Here is a 16,595-nt window from a genome sequence, read left to right as displayed (position 1 = left end):
ACATATTTTGTGGATACACGAGTGGATTTTTTGCTCCCGGTGAGGTCCTGATGCTTGACTCTTGCTCACGTTAACGTGTATACTTCATTTCCGGTTCTTTGCTTACCGGTTAAGGTTTTGGCGGTCTGGTGCACATTAGGAACTGGCGTTTTGTGCATTTCAGCCTTTCGTTGTGATTTATTGGATATTTTTAGCACCTAGTGGACAGTTTTCGGCTGTATAAGTTCCTGTGGAGCTATTTGTGAGTATCGGCGTTTGATCTACATTTGTGGCGGTCGCTGGATGCATCTATGGCTGTCAAGCACAGTTAAGACTTTCAATTTTTGGACATTCATCTAGGGACATATTTTGATATTGGGTCGACTTCATTTTTGTTCATCTATTGTGGTATCAGACCATTTATAATTTGCCAATCTACGTTACAGTTTGGTCAAATGTTTGATGTAATGCATTGGTCATAATTATATATGGGATATTTCCTTTGTATTACATACACACCATATATACTATATTATTGTCTTCTTAGCATTTTTGTTATTTACATATTCATTTGTTTAGATGTTTCTTATACAAATAGGGTCAGTGTGTTAAAAATTTTTTAATTTTTCGATTTCTGGTCCCTGTTTTGATGCATATTTATGTGTTTTATGGGACCGGTATTGATTATGTTTGTGATCACTACTTTTGTAGTGGGTCACTAGTGTTCACATCCCTTTCTTGCAATTTCTATTTTTAGGGATTGTCATGATTTCACCATTTTCAATCATGTGCATTGCTATCTACTTATATTTATCTTAACAGCATTTTTGTGTTGGCAGCTGGAGTATATCAGGGGGCCATTTTGCAAAATTGGTATTCAATTGATAGATTTTGTTTAACAATTACCTTATTTGGGTATTGTTAATTTGATGGTTGTATACCAGATTAATATTTTTTCAATCCAACAAGGGTACAAATACGCAGTTTATATGTCGAGTTCTCACAGTTAATAGGACTGCTTATTGTATTTGTTATACCCTGGATACATTTTATTGCTGAAAACATATGCACAGTACATTGGTATTGTATACCTGAACTGTTTATTGTATATGGTTTATCTTCAGCTTTGCTTTCTCTTATGCAATTTTGAATGTATTTGTTGGGTTGTTGATTTTTTACGTTGATTTTTTACATTGCATACCTTTTTGCATATGGTTGATTTACAACTGATATATTTGTTCTTTTGAGAGCTGATTTTCTACAGCTGCTGCACGTTTTATGTTGTGTTGAAAAACTATTTTGTTTTTTATATCATAGATCTGTGCACATTTTTGGGATTTTGGTGACATTGGTCTGAACATGGCATTATCACCACTTATAAAGGGGATTTCATCAGATCTTAATGATCTGTCCATTTTTGGCTTAGGGGCGGGGTCCTGTGGACAGACTAAGAATACGAATGTTTTGGATGTGAACACAAAATGTGACATGTTTTTCAACTCATTATACAAACATATGAGGACGGTTCGTACTAATGTTTGGCATTTACGCTTGTTTAGGGCATACCAACAAAAAAAGATCACTCCACGTGGATTGAGAGTGAGAGTGCAACCTCTGGTAGCCAACATTGATGATCAATTGTTGGAAGATTGGGGTCAGGTCCAACAATCAGCCTCATCCAAATTTGTGGATGCTTTGGCTGATTTTTATGAACGGAAGGTTAACATGGGGATACAGGAACTTGAAACCATCTGTATTGAGGCTAGCAATTATGAAAATTGTGACTCTTTTTCGTCACAAATTAAAAAACTATCTACGGACCTATCCAAATTAGAATCGAATTTAAAAGAGAGGAAACTTAAAAAATTTTTCAGAGATGTAAATGACTATGAGAAGGGTAAACCATTTGACACCTCCAAAAATGTGTCATTTAGATCACCCCTGGAGAGTTCTAATAACAAGAGATATTCCACTCCCAAAAGAAAGCGACCCAAGTCTATTTTAAAGAAGAGTGTTTTCTCTTCTAGTGGCACCTCTGGTGAGGATACGTCATCTACTACTGAAGGTGATTCTGAAGTCCACTCCAGTGACAGGTTACCGCAGGCTAAAAAAACTAATTGTCCACCCCCTTTGGACATAGATACAGACGGGGGGGCGCAAACATAAAAAAAGACAGACCCAAACAGGGTCTTCAGGATCTTTTCAAGATGGTGACCGAACATTGAATAGCCCATGCAATGTGCACAATATTTCCTCGGTTGAGCTTACCAGCACTCAAATCCAACTATTAAATAAGGGACTGAATTTTGTTCCCGGATTTTTTGTTTCCGAATATGCCCTTGCCCAAGATGTGGCTAATTTTTGTAGGATGTTAAACCTGAAGGTGTTCTTTGCCAACAATACTGTTGAATCTGTCAGCACATTTAAGTTTAAAAAATCCAATTTTAATCCCCCCATGGTTCATCTGGTGGGAGTTTTCATGAAAAATGTGCTTAATGATTTGCACTGTCATCTTAGGGATTTTTCTCCACTTTACAACAATTTGTCCAAGGATGAGGTATCAAGTTTGGAAGAACTTGTTAATAACAAGAATCTGGTTGTGATTCCAGCTGATAAAGGGGGAGCAGTGGTGGTTTTAGATGAGGTAGCTTACAATCAGGAGGCCATGCGACAATTGGGGGATGGTGACTATTATATGCATATGCCTTTGGATCCATCCACCAAATTTCATCATAAAATTAGTCAGTTTTTGACACAAGCAGTGGAGGAGGGATTATTACAACATATATTAAGGAACAATTGATGGTCACATCCCCGAAAAAACAGTATCTCTATCTTTTGCCTAAGATACATAAACATGCTACTAACCCACCAGGTAGACTCATTGTCTCTGGACATGGGTCTATCACTGAGCCCCTGTCAGAATATTTGACTTTCCATCTTAAACCTTTGCTCCCATACATTAGATCCAGAATTCAGGATACCACTCAATTCTTGGACATTATAAATGATACACAACTTGAACCCACTTGGTTATTGTGTACTTTAGATATTACCTCTTTATACACTAATATACCACATTGGGCAGGTTTGCAGGCTTTGGATTATTGGCTCAATAGATCAGGGCTCTACAAACCAGGATTTAACACCTTTTTGGTATGCCTTACGGAATATGTGCTCACTAGTAATGTTTTTTACTTTCAAAATCAGTGTTTTTGGCAATAGAAAGGGACGGCTATGGGTGCATCTTTTGCACCCATCTATGCTGATCTCTTCATGGCATATATTGAGGAGATCATCATATATGATCCAAACCATAACATCTATATGTGTGAAATGGACATTTGGCGCCGATATTTGGATGATTGTTGGTTGGTGTGGAGGGCGGATGAGGAGTATCTCAGGGAATTTCTTAGCTATCTTAACAACAATGTATGGGGCATTGAATTCAAAATGTCCTTCCACAGACTCAAAATATGTTTTTGGATGTGGAAATTACCAGGAACCCTGATAATACATTGTCCACCACCATCTTTAGAAAATTTCCTGAATACAATTCCCTGTTACATGCTTCAAGCCTCCACCCACAACATATCATCCAAAATATACCCAAATCACAATTTCTTAGAGCCAAGAGGATTTGTTCCAATCAGGCATCTTATATTGAAACACGTGATGATTTGGTTTATAGATTCTTAGAGAGGGGCTATCGTCCAGTGATCATTAATCAGGCCAAACAATGGGCCTCTAATTTCAACAGGTCAGATCTATTACGATATAAACATCATAACAACAATGCGGGCATACAACCTTTACGCCTTGTCACAACCTATGGACGTAATACTCAAGGTTTTATGAACATTATTCAGAGACATTGGAATGTCCTGTTGGCTGATGACAAATTGCACCCCTTTCTTAGGGATAGATGTTTTTTCTCGTTTAGAAAGGGAAGATCCATGGGTTCTAGACTTAGCCATTACAAAAAGTGTGTTGGCAACCCCACAGGTAGTCATCAAATTTCTTTGACTGGAGGTCCCATAGTTGGTTGCTTTGCTTGTGGTCATTGTGCACATTGCATGCGGGTTTCCAATACTTCAGAGTTCACCAGTAAAAATACTTCTCAGGTTTTTGAAATCAAGCTATGGGCCAATTGTAGTACCAAGTGGGTCATCTATTTGGTGACCTGTACGTGTCTTGCATTTTATGTGGGACAAACTTCCCGAGCTTTTCGCTCAAGAATATGTGAACATCTAAGTGCAATTAAAAATAAACGTCCACATAATGCTTTATTTAGACATACTTTAAAGCATACTTCTGCCAAATTTAAATTTGTGGTCATTGACCACATTAGTGGTATTTGTAAGGACAAAGATGGTTGGCATGAGCTACTTAATTTTCTTGAGAAAAAATGGATAGTTAAACTGGGAGCTTTGTTTCCACCTGGTCTTAATGACCAATTTTAAAGTTTTTGTATAATTGATGAATGTCTTGTGTTAATTGGTTATATTGTTATGTGTTGGGTGTGTATACACATATATAATGAGATGCTTTTTCATGTGGTGTTCTCATTTTTATTTGCATCCACTGAAGAAGGCTCTGTGTAGCCGAAACCGGTTTGGATTTATTGTGTCTTTATAACCCACAGAATTTGTTCTCTGGGTTGAATTACATTGTTTTTCCATCTGCTCTACCTGCTGGCTGTTTTTTGTATCCTTTGTCTCTGATTGACAGGAGGAATTTGTTTTGTTTGGATAACCAAGGGGCAGGTTTACTTTGGATGTGTTCAGTTCTAATGGGGGCAAGGGATTTAAGAGTGTTTAGGAACATTTTATTGAAGGTGGGTGTGGCTTCATCTAGTGGAGCAGTATTAGGATATTTTGGAAAACTGCATCCTAGTGCAGAAGTGTTTTGCACAGCACCACACTGGGAGATCGTAGTTTGAAGATGGTTAACCCAGCTCTGTTTTCATTTTTGTTATTTTAAGAATATGTTTCAGGAGGGACATGGTTATTTGAGTAAAAGAGAACAGTGGTAAGCACTGAGGAAAAACGAGAATAATGAAAGGAGGTACGGTGAAAGAAAGGGGAAATGAAGATTTAATTTAGATGAACTCTGCATTTAAAATTCATATGAGGATGATATATTACGAACGTAAACCATTTTATGCATTCATTCATGCATTTGTGCATTTTGTTGATCCAGTTAGTCATAGCTGGTTTGCACTTTTTGGGCACAGTTGGTCATATTAGGTTTGCAAGTATTTACAGAATGAAGATGAGGTAGGAGCCCAAATCCAAAATATAAAGAATAGTAGGAGAAATGACATAGTTTTGTTGCATAGTACACACATTGAGTTTCAGTTCTATCAGATTAAGAGTAATTCTGGAGTTATAAGTATATTCAACAAGTATATAGTGCACTTGGTTAGATTACTGAGTACTTTCTAATGAAGCACTATTCTTATAGTTTGTTTCCTTAGCACTATAAGCAGTGAATGTTATATCAGATCTGATGGCAGTACCTATAACAAACTGTATGTATGGCCTATACTGGGGAGGAAAGTCAGTTCAGCATTTAACTTCTATCTAAATTCATCACTTTATTTCCTTTATATATGTTTTACAGATATCATAAAGCACAAAAGTAGTACAGCTACACTTCTTTCTGAACATTTTATGACTTTATGCTTCTGTGGAAGCAAGCAATTAAGTGCATCATAGCCACGTCTTCCTGTGGCTACATTGTAAAAGTAGTCAAGTCAAATAACCATTAAACAGGGGAAGGTATCTTTCTCTTAAAGATAACAAGAGTGCACTTTTCTTTGAGAGGTAAGAATACATGAATTCTGCATTGTAAAATGGGATTAAAGCTTTAACATCACTCTTTTCAGATGTAGTGGGGCAATAAGATTGTTTCTTGCTATGGATCTGTGTTCTCTCCAATAAGTGTGCCATATGTCATAGCAGGGAATACTCAGCAGCATACAGCATTTTTTAATATCTTTATTAAATCCCAGTTTAGAGAGTGATATAAGTGGTTCCCTATTGAAATGTTGGCATTCGAAATGCCGAGTGCCAGCAAGCCAAAAAAAAAAGCCAAGAGAAGAACGAATCTCAAAAATTGGTCTTCTCCTTAAGCTTCTTTTTGCAAGGGAGACAAGCCCCTCTGTAACCCCCATGTGGCAGAAGCATTCCCTCCACACACACACAAACTTATATATACCAACTCTGAGATCACCATAGCTCAGAGAAAAGGGAATATTCCGAGAAATTAATGGCATCTTGGACTTAGTATATGTAAGTCCATTCTTTTGGCCATCCAGTCTCCGTATTTCGGGACTCTCTTTAGCGGGTCCCAATATTTCAAATAGTTATGAACATAGGTTTATATGCAAACCATTGTAACATTTTCAAGCAGTATGCATATTTGTTTTGCTTTTAGCACGATCATTCACTGCAATATAACATAAATTGCTCAATTCCTGTCTTATCTTAAACTTAATTTTTCCTCCTGAACATGGTTCTTCATACACTGTTCCCATAAACTTTATTTATTTATATACACTTTGCTCCTTTGCTTTTCTAAATATCCACCCTCTAATTCATTTATCTCCTTTACAATATTCAGTAGTTCAATTATAGTTGTCTAGATTTTGAGTTTTGTTTTCTAGTAATTGCTTTTTGGCAGCCAATAGAATTCGCCATATGTGAGCAATTCAGATCCTATTTCCTAACTCAAAAAACTTATTTTCTTAGTTATAACAGTTTCTTCTAATGACATTTCTGATAAAATAGTCTGAAAGTCATGCCTTGTTTCCTTCCCAGCTAATGTCCTTCAACTCTGTATTAATTATCATCCACCACATCTATTCCAGTTGATAAATCTGCCTTCTTGTTACTTTGCTAAAAAATGTGTTCCCTTTCCATCCCATTTCACCTCCAGCATTTGCTAAATACTCAAGGAAAATTTCTCTGACGTCTGCTTGGGGCACAAAAATGCCTACTCAAACACTTCCAAGCAAAAATACTGGATGTTATGGAGATTGTTGCATAGTTGGGAATCACTCAGATGTCGTTGTTCCTTTGTAAACCGCCTTTACTTTCTGTCCTTCCAATCTTTTATAACCACCTCTGATTCTTATAGCTATCTTTCAATATTTTATATGCCCTGCTAATTATCCTTTTTTTAAAAAGCAGCTTATATCCCAGCTTCGACTAAAAACCCTACCAGAGATGATCTTTCACATAGGTCTCCCCTAACCCTTTCCCTATACTCTGTTATCAATCTTTGGCAGGGAAGGCAGTCTCTAACCTGTAGTTCAGACTGATAATTTGCCTCATCCCACTCAGTTACCTTTCTCTCCCTAGTTATTTAATCCCAGTATCTTGGCTCCTTTGCTGATTTTCTCCAATAAATTCCAGCCCCCATCTTTCCTGTTTTCTATGTCCATATTTTCAGTCATCCTTATTGGTAATCTCTCATTTCTTTATTCCAGTGTTGGTTTAGTTCTTAGAATACTTTATGCTACTTTATAAATGTAATATTCTGTCTGGTCATTCTTCTTTTTAAGGACATGCATCACAAATCTTACCCCTCCATATTTCTCAAAATCCCTCCCTGTTTCTTAAATATTGCTCTTATAAAAGTAAAAAAGTTGATAGAATGATTTTTGTTTGTTTGCTCATTTGTTTCATTTGAGTACATTTTCATTTTTTTTCTTTTTTTTTCTTTCTTTTTTGTCACTCAAATAATATTTATTTAAATTCATAAAGAAGTTACATTTTGATCATAGAGAATAGTCTTTTTTAAACATATAATATAAAAAATCAAAATACTAACTTATTTAAGTATTTACAATACATACAGAATGCCTGAAATAAAAATAAGGTTATTAGTAAAACAGTGCAAGTGTTACATTTGCAAATATGAATTTAAAAATCTTAAAAAATATTGTCAAGTGTCTTTTAGAATATCTTGCTGTATAGAAGTGGGATTATGTTGAAAAAAATTGATTACAGATAAAACTTTTGTCCATGTATTCTTGAAAAATGTGTGATGGTGTATCCTGCTTTCTTTCGTCTTTGTTTCTCTGATAGCTAGCTGTCTCTTGAAGAGAGATAAAAAATTCTTTCAAATTGAGGCAGTGTAGACTTTTTTCCATTTTCTTGTTATGTTTCTTCCTTGTCATTGTTGAGATTGTCCATAGTAGGTAGCAACTGTCATAGACTATATTGTAAATATTGATTACATTTAATAAAATGAAGAATGTTGATAATTGAAAATAATCCAACCATAATAGCTTTCAGAAAATCTAAAATAGTATTCCAATAAAAATGAATAGAAGGACAGTCACAGAATGTGTATCCAGTCTGCATTACAAATTTGTTTACATCTCCAACAGTCTATGTTTTTATTTTACTGAACTTTGCTATTTTGTTAGGAGTTAAAAATGCTCTGTACAGAAATTTCCATGTGAAGATATGACAGTAATGAGTCAAAGATGACTTTCTTATAGATTTCAATATCTGAGCTTTATTGAGTTCATTCAAGGATGTATTATAACCTACAGTGATATGCTTCCAAAATTTGTCATTTAAATTATTGTGTGTGTGTGTGTGTGTGTGTGTGTGTGTGTGTGTGTGTGTGTGTGTGTGTGTGTGTGTATATATATATATATATATATATATATATATATATATATATATATGTATAATAAGTCGAATGCATTTTCAGAAGCCATTATTTAATGATTTCAGTCCTCAAAAGGTTTTCTAGAAAGCCACAAATCTGATGAGGAACAAACCAAAAATGCTAGGCAAAAATCTAAATATTCTACAAAATATTGAACTGTTGAGAGATGTATATTTTGTTTAGATTCTTCTCACATATCCTTAGCTGCTATAACAGAATTCTTATTAATCTACACATCTAAATACGTCATCTTATCATGATCCCATAAATATGGGTTTTGCTAACACATTCATGCATGGATTCACAGCTTACTACTATAGTGTTTGTTTCATCTTCCTTAATTTTGTATCCCCAAAAGACTTAAAGTCTCAAAATGTTCCATAACACCAAAATGCCCTTTTCTGGATTTATCAAGTACAAAACAATATCATCAAATGTTAAATGTTTACTTCCCCTCCACAAAAAAAAAAAAAAAAAAAAAAAACATACTGATACATACCTATAAATATTTGCGACACCTTTGCCATTCTCTCAGCTAGTATAGACATAAATACTTTATCACCATGGTTTAAAACTGAAATGGGCCTATATCAAGACGGATCTGAAGGGCCTTTACCCTCTTTGAGTATTACAGTGGCTCCCTATTATGCTGTCGCAGATGCAGGTTGTGAAATGCGTCTTTGTCGAACTGAAAAGCGCGAAAAGGCAAAATAGTGAAGTGGCTTTTCAGCGAATTCTTTCACTAGGAAAGAATTCACTTGGCCGCTTTCACAACTTTGCCATTTTTGGCACTGCAGTACGATCTCAGAGTTGGTATATTTAAGTAGGGGGGTGGCGGGTGAAGCCCCCCCCTTATTATGTAATGTTTTCAGGGGTTTTTTTGTTTTTTTCTTTTGTTTGTTTCAGAACAGCGATTTGTTTTCCCTTGGAAAAAAAATTGCTGTTCTCAGGTTTCGACATTGTTAGCTTTCGCTTACATGGGGTTGATTATGTGTCGTTCGCTCTTCTGAGCGTGCGATATCATAATATAGAACCATTACAGCTACTATAGCTTTCTTCCAAATGCTGGTCCTTCTCTCCCCCTTTTTAAAATACCAGTAAACAAAATCTTTCAGAGTTTTACTAGTTTTTTCCCCTCCCATTTTCTGAACTTTCACAGGAATGCTATCTATTCCTGGAGATAAGCTGCGGTGGTACAGCGGTAGTATTGTTGCCTTACAGCAAGAGGTTCTCCTGTTCAATTCTCAGCTGGAATGCCTTCTGTGTGGAGTCTGCATGTCCTCCCCGCGGTCGAGTGGCCTCCAAAAGACATGCGTGAATGGGGGTGCCTTCGCTGAAGGTTGGGCATTGGGCTGGCAACTCAGCACCATAAAAAATCGACTGCCAATCATTAGCGGACCGGATTTCTGCTGTGGCGACCCCTAACCGGGAAAAGCTGAAAAGACAAAGACTATCTATTCCTGGAGACTTCTCTGCTGATTGATTCTGCATCGATATTTTTATCTCATCTCTTCCATTCTTAGTTGTTAATTGTTGAGCTTCATCTTCCAGTATCCTTGGTGTAATTAGATCTTCCGTAAATATTTCTATTTTAGCCTTTTTTTGGTTTTGACATTCTTCTGCATTACCCAGACTTTCATGAAACATAGGAAATATCTGTAATATCTCCATGGGATCTCTGGTTATTTTTCTTCTTATAGGCTTTCTAAGTCAATAAATACAAGAATCAAGCCCCCCCTTATTATGTAATGTTTTCAGGTTTTTTTTTTGTTTTTTTCTTTTGTTTGTTTCAGAACAGCGATTTGTTTTCCCTTGGAAAAAAAATTGCTGTTCTCAGGTTTCGACATTGTAAGCTTTCGCTTACATGGGGTCGATTATGTGGTGTTCGCTCTTCTGAGCGTGCGATATCATAATATAGAACCATTACAGCTACTATAGCTTTCTTCCAAATGCTGGTCCTTCTCTCCCCCTTTTTAAAATACCAGTAAACAAAATCTTTCAGAGTTTTACTAGTTTTTTCCCCTCCCATTTTCTGAACTTTCACAGGAATGCTATCTATTCCTGGAGATAAGCTTCGGTGGTACAGAGGTAGCATTGTTGCCTTACAGCAAGAGGTTCTCCTGTTCAATTCTCAGCTGGAATGCCTTCTGTGTGGAGTCTGCATGTCCTCCCCGCGGTCGAGTGGCCTTCAAAAGACATGCGTGAATGGGGGTGCCTTCGCTGAAGGTTGGGCATTGGGCTGGCAACTCAGCACCATAAAAAATCGACTGCCAATCATTAGCAGACCGGATTCTGCTGTGGCAACCCCTAACCGGGAAAAGCTGAAAAGACAAAGACTATCTATTCCTGGAGACTTCTCTGCTGATTGATTCTGCATCGATATTTTTATCTCATCTCTTCCATTCTTAGTTGTTAATTGTTGAGCTTCATCTTCCAGTATCCTTGGTGTAATTAGATCTTCCATAAATATTTCTATTTTAGCCTTTTTTTGGTTTTGACATTCTTCTGCATTACCCAGACTTTCATGAAACATAGGAAATATGTGTAATATCTCCATGGGATCTCTGGTTATTTTTCTTCTTGTAGGCTTTCTAAGTCAATAAATACAAGAAAGCACTGTAGAGGCACCAAGGCAGACAACAGGGAGTCAATAAGCCTCTGTGATGCTGTAGTCTTTCTAAGTCAGAAGACAACTCTTTCTATTTTGGGTCTGCTACAAGCGTATGCATCTTACTAGCTTGAGATGCACTTGCTCACTTCCACTTACTCTAATTGGAAGTACCCTAACTCCCACCAGCCTGACAACCCTAAACCCTAAAACTCCCCTCCCACTGCCTAACCCTAAAACTCCCTTCCTACTCTCTAAACCTAAAACTCCCCTTCTGGTCCCTAACTCTAAAATTCACCTGCTCTCTAACCCAAAACTCTCTTCCCACTCCTTAAACCTAACCCCCCCTTCTCATTCCCTACATCTACAGCCCCTATCCCAATCTGTCCCTAAAACCCCAGCCTGCACTCCCATCCCCATGACCACTATACTACCTTTGCCCAAACTCGAATACTGTATTTGGGAAAGGTGTGGCAGGTCAGCTGTCTACCCATGTCTGCTGTACCTTGCTTGAATACAGTATTTGAGTTTGAGCATAAGTGGACAGCTGTGTGAGCAACAAGCCATCTGAGTCTCTGGCTACAAGACAGTGTTATTCAAGCACCTGGGGTTCAAGCAGCTGTAGCACATCCATCTGTTGCTGTTGTCTAAGTTGTTATCCTAAAAGGTTTTGTGCTCTTGAGTTGTTATCAATAAATGTTGTTTAACAGCAACCTTTCTAAACTCATGCACATTATCCACATGTTTTTTTCTTAATGTGTGAGATCCCCCTTATTTTGCAGTACATTCACTTTTGTCAATCCCTTTAAATAATTCCTATTACTTTTTTCCATATCTCTTTCTCTCTTATTTCTACCATGTTTTAAGCTCCATTTTAATTTTGTTCCGATCAGTGGTTATCCCTTCTGAAGATATTTCTGTCTTCACAAAAAACAAAATGAAGCAGCACAAAAAGATAGAAGAATTTTTCTTTTACTGGATTCTGGTACCTCGGCCTTCGCCTTCACATGGAATAATAATGTAAAGCACAAACCAGTATAAATACACACCTCACATAATCAATCATGTCAATTAAACAATTAATCAATGAATATTTCACTTCTTAAAGAAATATACATAAATATAAATATACATATATATATATATATATATATATATATATACACATAATAATAATATGCTATATGTGCTTAAGTTAAGAATCTTGGAACACTTGGGGGATATTAGGAACAATAGACTTGATAGTCCAGTTGCAAGCCACTTTCACCAATTTCACAATGGAGAACAAACTGGTTTTAAATTTAGTATTTTGGCAAGACCATGGGGAATGGGAGAAAGTAATATAAATTTTCAGACTAAATTATTGAATATGGAATCTAAATTTATTGTAAATTATGGAACACTATTTCCCAATGGTATGAATTTAGATGTATGATATATAAAATATTATTTATTTTTTTGTATTCTGTGTGTGCACATATAGCATATTATTATTATGTGTATATATATATATATATATATATATATATATGTATATTTATGTATATTTCTTTAAGAAGTGAAATATTCATTGATTAATTGTTTAATTGACATGATTGATTATGTGAGGTGTGTATTTATACTGGTTTGTGCTTTACATTATTATTCCATGTGAAGGCGAAGGCCGAGGTACCAGAATCCAGTAAAAGAAAAATTCTTCTATCTTTTTGTGCTGCTTCATTTTGTTTTTTGTGGAGACTTCGATTGGATTCTTGTGATCCAGAAGTGTGTTTTTTCTTGATATTTCTGTCTTCCTCAATAACTCTTGAATCATTCCTACTATACATTCCTTAGGTCCTCTCTCTTTTTAGCAGTTAAGCAGAAAAACACCAGTGTTTCATTTTTATTTCATTATCCTTCCATCTTTATTTTAGTTTGGTGCATGGTCTGAAATAGTTATTTGATGTGTCATAGCTTTCAATTAAATACTCATGCTCCTGTGAAATATAATTTATTTCCAGTCTAGTCTGGTCACGGTGTCTTGGTAAATAATATGTAAATTCTGTCTGTGTTTCTACCACTGAATTAACATCTTCCCTACCAAATATTCACATATAGTTCTTCAGAATTCTACCTTCTTCTATTACCTTTTCCCCATGTAGATCCCATTGATAGATTCTCACTATTGCAGAGCAGGTTAAAATCTGCACCCACAAATAATATTCCCTGCTGAAAGCTGATTATTTCTCCCAAAATTCTCTTAAGATCCATAACAGCAGTTTTAGGTGGAATATAAATACATGTCAGCATAATCCTTGTCCTCCCCTGCCAATAACCCATACTATCACAAATGTACAGTATGGACTTTTTCCCTTGTCTATCACTATTGGATCCCCTCTTGCAATCAGTGTTAAAACTTTCCTTTTCCTTTGTCTTGGGTATTCTGCTTAATACCCACCCTGAAATCTTTCTTTGCCTAATTCACATGCTCATTTCTATACATATTTGTCTCCTGGAGCATTGCTGTTGGCACGCTGCACTTCTTAATATCATTCAATACTCTTTGTTTTTTTTGTCTGTACCTGTAAGGCAGTATTTACTTTCCATGACAATATGGACAGAGTAGCCATTATGACAGCAAGCTGTTATTCCCATATTATATACATGACAGTTCTTTTTAATGTATATTTCCAACATTTAGCTTACATGCACACACTAATGTTTGACAAGCTGATCTCTTCTGTAGTTGCATCTTCTCATCACCATATGAGCTTAGGTCACATTTTTAAAGACTTTTTGCATCAAAGAAAATATTCAGGTGTAAACGTAAATAGATTTTCAGAACCACTATCCACTTTTAACTTACAACAATCACACAAAACTATGTATATTAAAAAAAGGTTTACTCCTCCAGATAGGAGTGGTTGCCCCAAACTGATGGTTGCACCAACAGGCACTAACTATTCTAAAATTAGGAGTACCCATGCTAAAGCTGCCTACAGTATACTTTGAGCAAGTTCCTTCCTGAACCTTGACTAATTTCATCAATCCAGCACTTGCATGATGGTAATTATTATTCTCATTTTGCAGGATTTTGATACAGTTGAAAATCCTGCACTGCTGTCACTTCAAACTCTTGCGTCCATGAATCTTGAAAAGAAATATGTACATTTTATGCACATTATGCATACAATGAAATTTTATGCACATTATTGTAATGTTTATGTAAACTTCATTCTCAGGCCTTTTGTAAATTTCTAATGTAAAGCACATTATTGTAATGTTTGCATAAAAAAGTGCAGTTATGTAAAATCTTACCATAACGGTAGATGTCCTTGCCTTCACCGCTGCAGTATTCCTTACTAATGGGATTCCCTGCCATGAAGCAAGCCCTCCGTCCAGCCAGTTTACAAAAGATTTCCATTGCTTTAAGGTACACTGAATGTCACCTGCTTACTCTTTGTGTAACGTACGGCATAAAGGTGACGTTCAGGTGCACCATCCTCAGAACAGATTGGTGAAGTAGGAACAGCAGTCCAAAGAAAACCAAAGAGAATCTACACAGCCAGGAAGGGAAAAAGACCAGGGGGGGGGGAGAGGGAGGGAGTGAATACTGCAGCGGTGAAGACAAAGACATCAAACCGTTATGGTAAGATTTTACATAACTGTACTATGTCTTTACATTTACCGCTGCAGTATTCCTTTCTAATCAGAGAGTGCAAAAGCTCAAGAAGAAACCTGGAAGGAGGAAGCAGCAGAGCCTCCAAGAAGCCATGAAGAATGGCAGCAGCAAAACCAGCTCCATCTCTGGAGATACCATCCAACTGGTAATGGTTGGTAGAGGTATGCACAGAAGTGCAGGTAGCTGCTCCAAGAATAGAATTAGCATCTAAGCCTTTGAGAAAAACACCAGAAAAAGCCACAGCTCTAGTGGAATGAGCCTTTATAGAAGAAGGAAGGCTCTCACCATGAAAAGTGTAACAAAAGGAATTAGCCTTTGAAATCCAAGTGGAAATAGTTTGCTTGGAAACAGCCAAACCTAAAGACCAAGGATGAAAGGAAACAAATAACTGGTCAGACTTCCTGATAGCTTTAGTTTTATCCAAATAAAATCTGAGCTGTCTATGCACATCCAAGGTATAGAGAGGGAAAAATTAGGCAAATTAATAGACTGATTAAGTGACAACTCATTAACCCCCTTGGGAATAAAAGAAGGATTAGTACGCAAGGACACCCTGTCCTCATGAAATATCAAAAAGGTGGACAAGCCATAAGGGCTTGCAACTCAGACACCCATCAGGCAGAAGTAAGAGCTAACAAAAGAACTGTCTTCCAAGAACAATGTTGCAAGGAAGCTGAAACAGCAGGCTCAAAAGGAGCGTGATTCAATTTTTCCAGAAAAAAATTAAGATCCCAGGGAGGAGGAACAGGCTTCCTGGGATGTCTAATATTAAGGACACCTTTAAGAAACTGCTTAGCCTCAAATCTAGAAGCTAATGGGGGAGTTAAAGGCAGACAAGCAGAAAGAGCTGATATGTGGGCCTTAATAGAAGAATAGGCCAAACCAGCATTGAGCAATTCACACAAATAAGAAAGAGCCAAAGGAACATCCACAGAAAGTGAGTCCAGGTCACGAGAAAGATACCAAATAGAAAACCTCTTCCATTTAGATAAGTAGGATTTCCTAGTAATAGGCTTTTTGGCCTCCTGCAGGACCTGCAACACGTCCTCAAAAAAAGGTGTCTATGAGGAATCAAAACAAAAAATCAGTTGAAGTGTTGACAGGTGGGGATGAATGAGAGATCCCTCATCTTGTGTGAGGAGATCCACCCTGTGAGGTAACTTGTGATGATTGCCCCTGGTGAGATGTAGAAGTAGAGGGAACCTGTGCTGTCATGGCCAAAAGGGAGTCACCAACAAGATTCTTGAACAAAACTCTCAGAATGAGAGGAAGGGGAGGGGAATGCATAAAGAAACATCCCCTTCCAAGAAAATGAGAGGGCATCCACCTTCCAGACCAGAGGACCTGGGACTCTGGCACAAAACAGAGGAAGTTGTTTGTTCAAAGGGGAGGCAAAAAGATCTACTTGAGGAGTACCCCACTGGTGAACAATGTCCAGAAACACATCCCTGTAAAGCATCCATTCGAGGGAGTGAGTGAAGGATCTGCTCAAATTGTCTGCCATAATGTTCCGATCTGAAGTAATGCAAGCTGCCTGAAGATTCACACAATATTGGACAGCGAGATCCCATACCAGACATGCCAGCCGGCAAAGACGGCAGGATCTCGTATCCTCCTGTTAGTTGATATATCACATGACTGTGGTATTGTCCATGA

This window comes from Protopterus annectens, chromosome 6.part0 (assembly GCF_019279795.1).
Source record: "Protopterus annectens isolate FY-2018-M chromosome 6.part0, PAN1.0, whole genome shotgun sequence".
Lineage (NCBI taxonomy): Eukaryota > Metazoa > Chordata > Ceratodontiformes > Protopteridae > Protopterus > Protopterus annectens.
Note: the sequence above shows the minus strand (reverse complement) of the source record.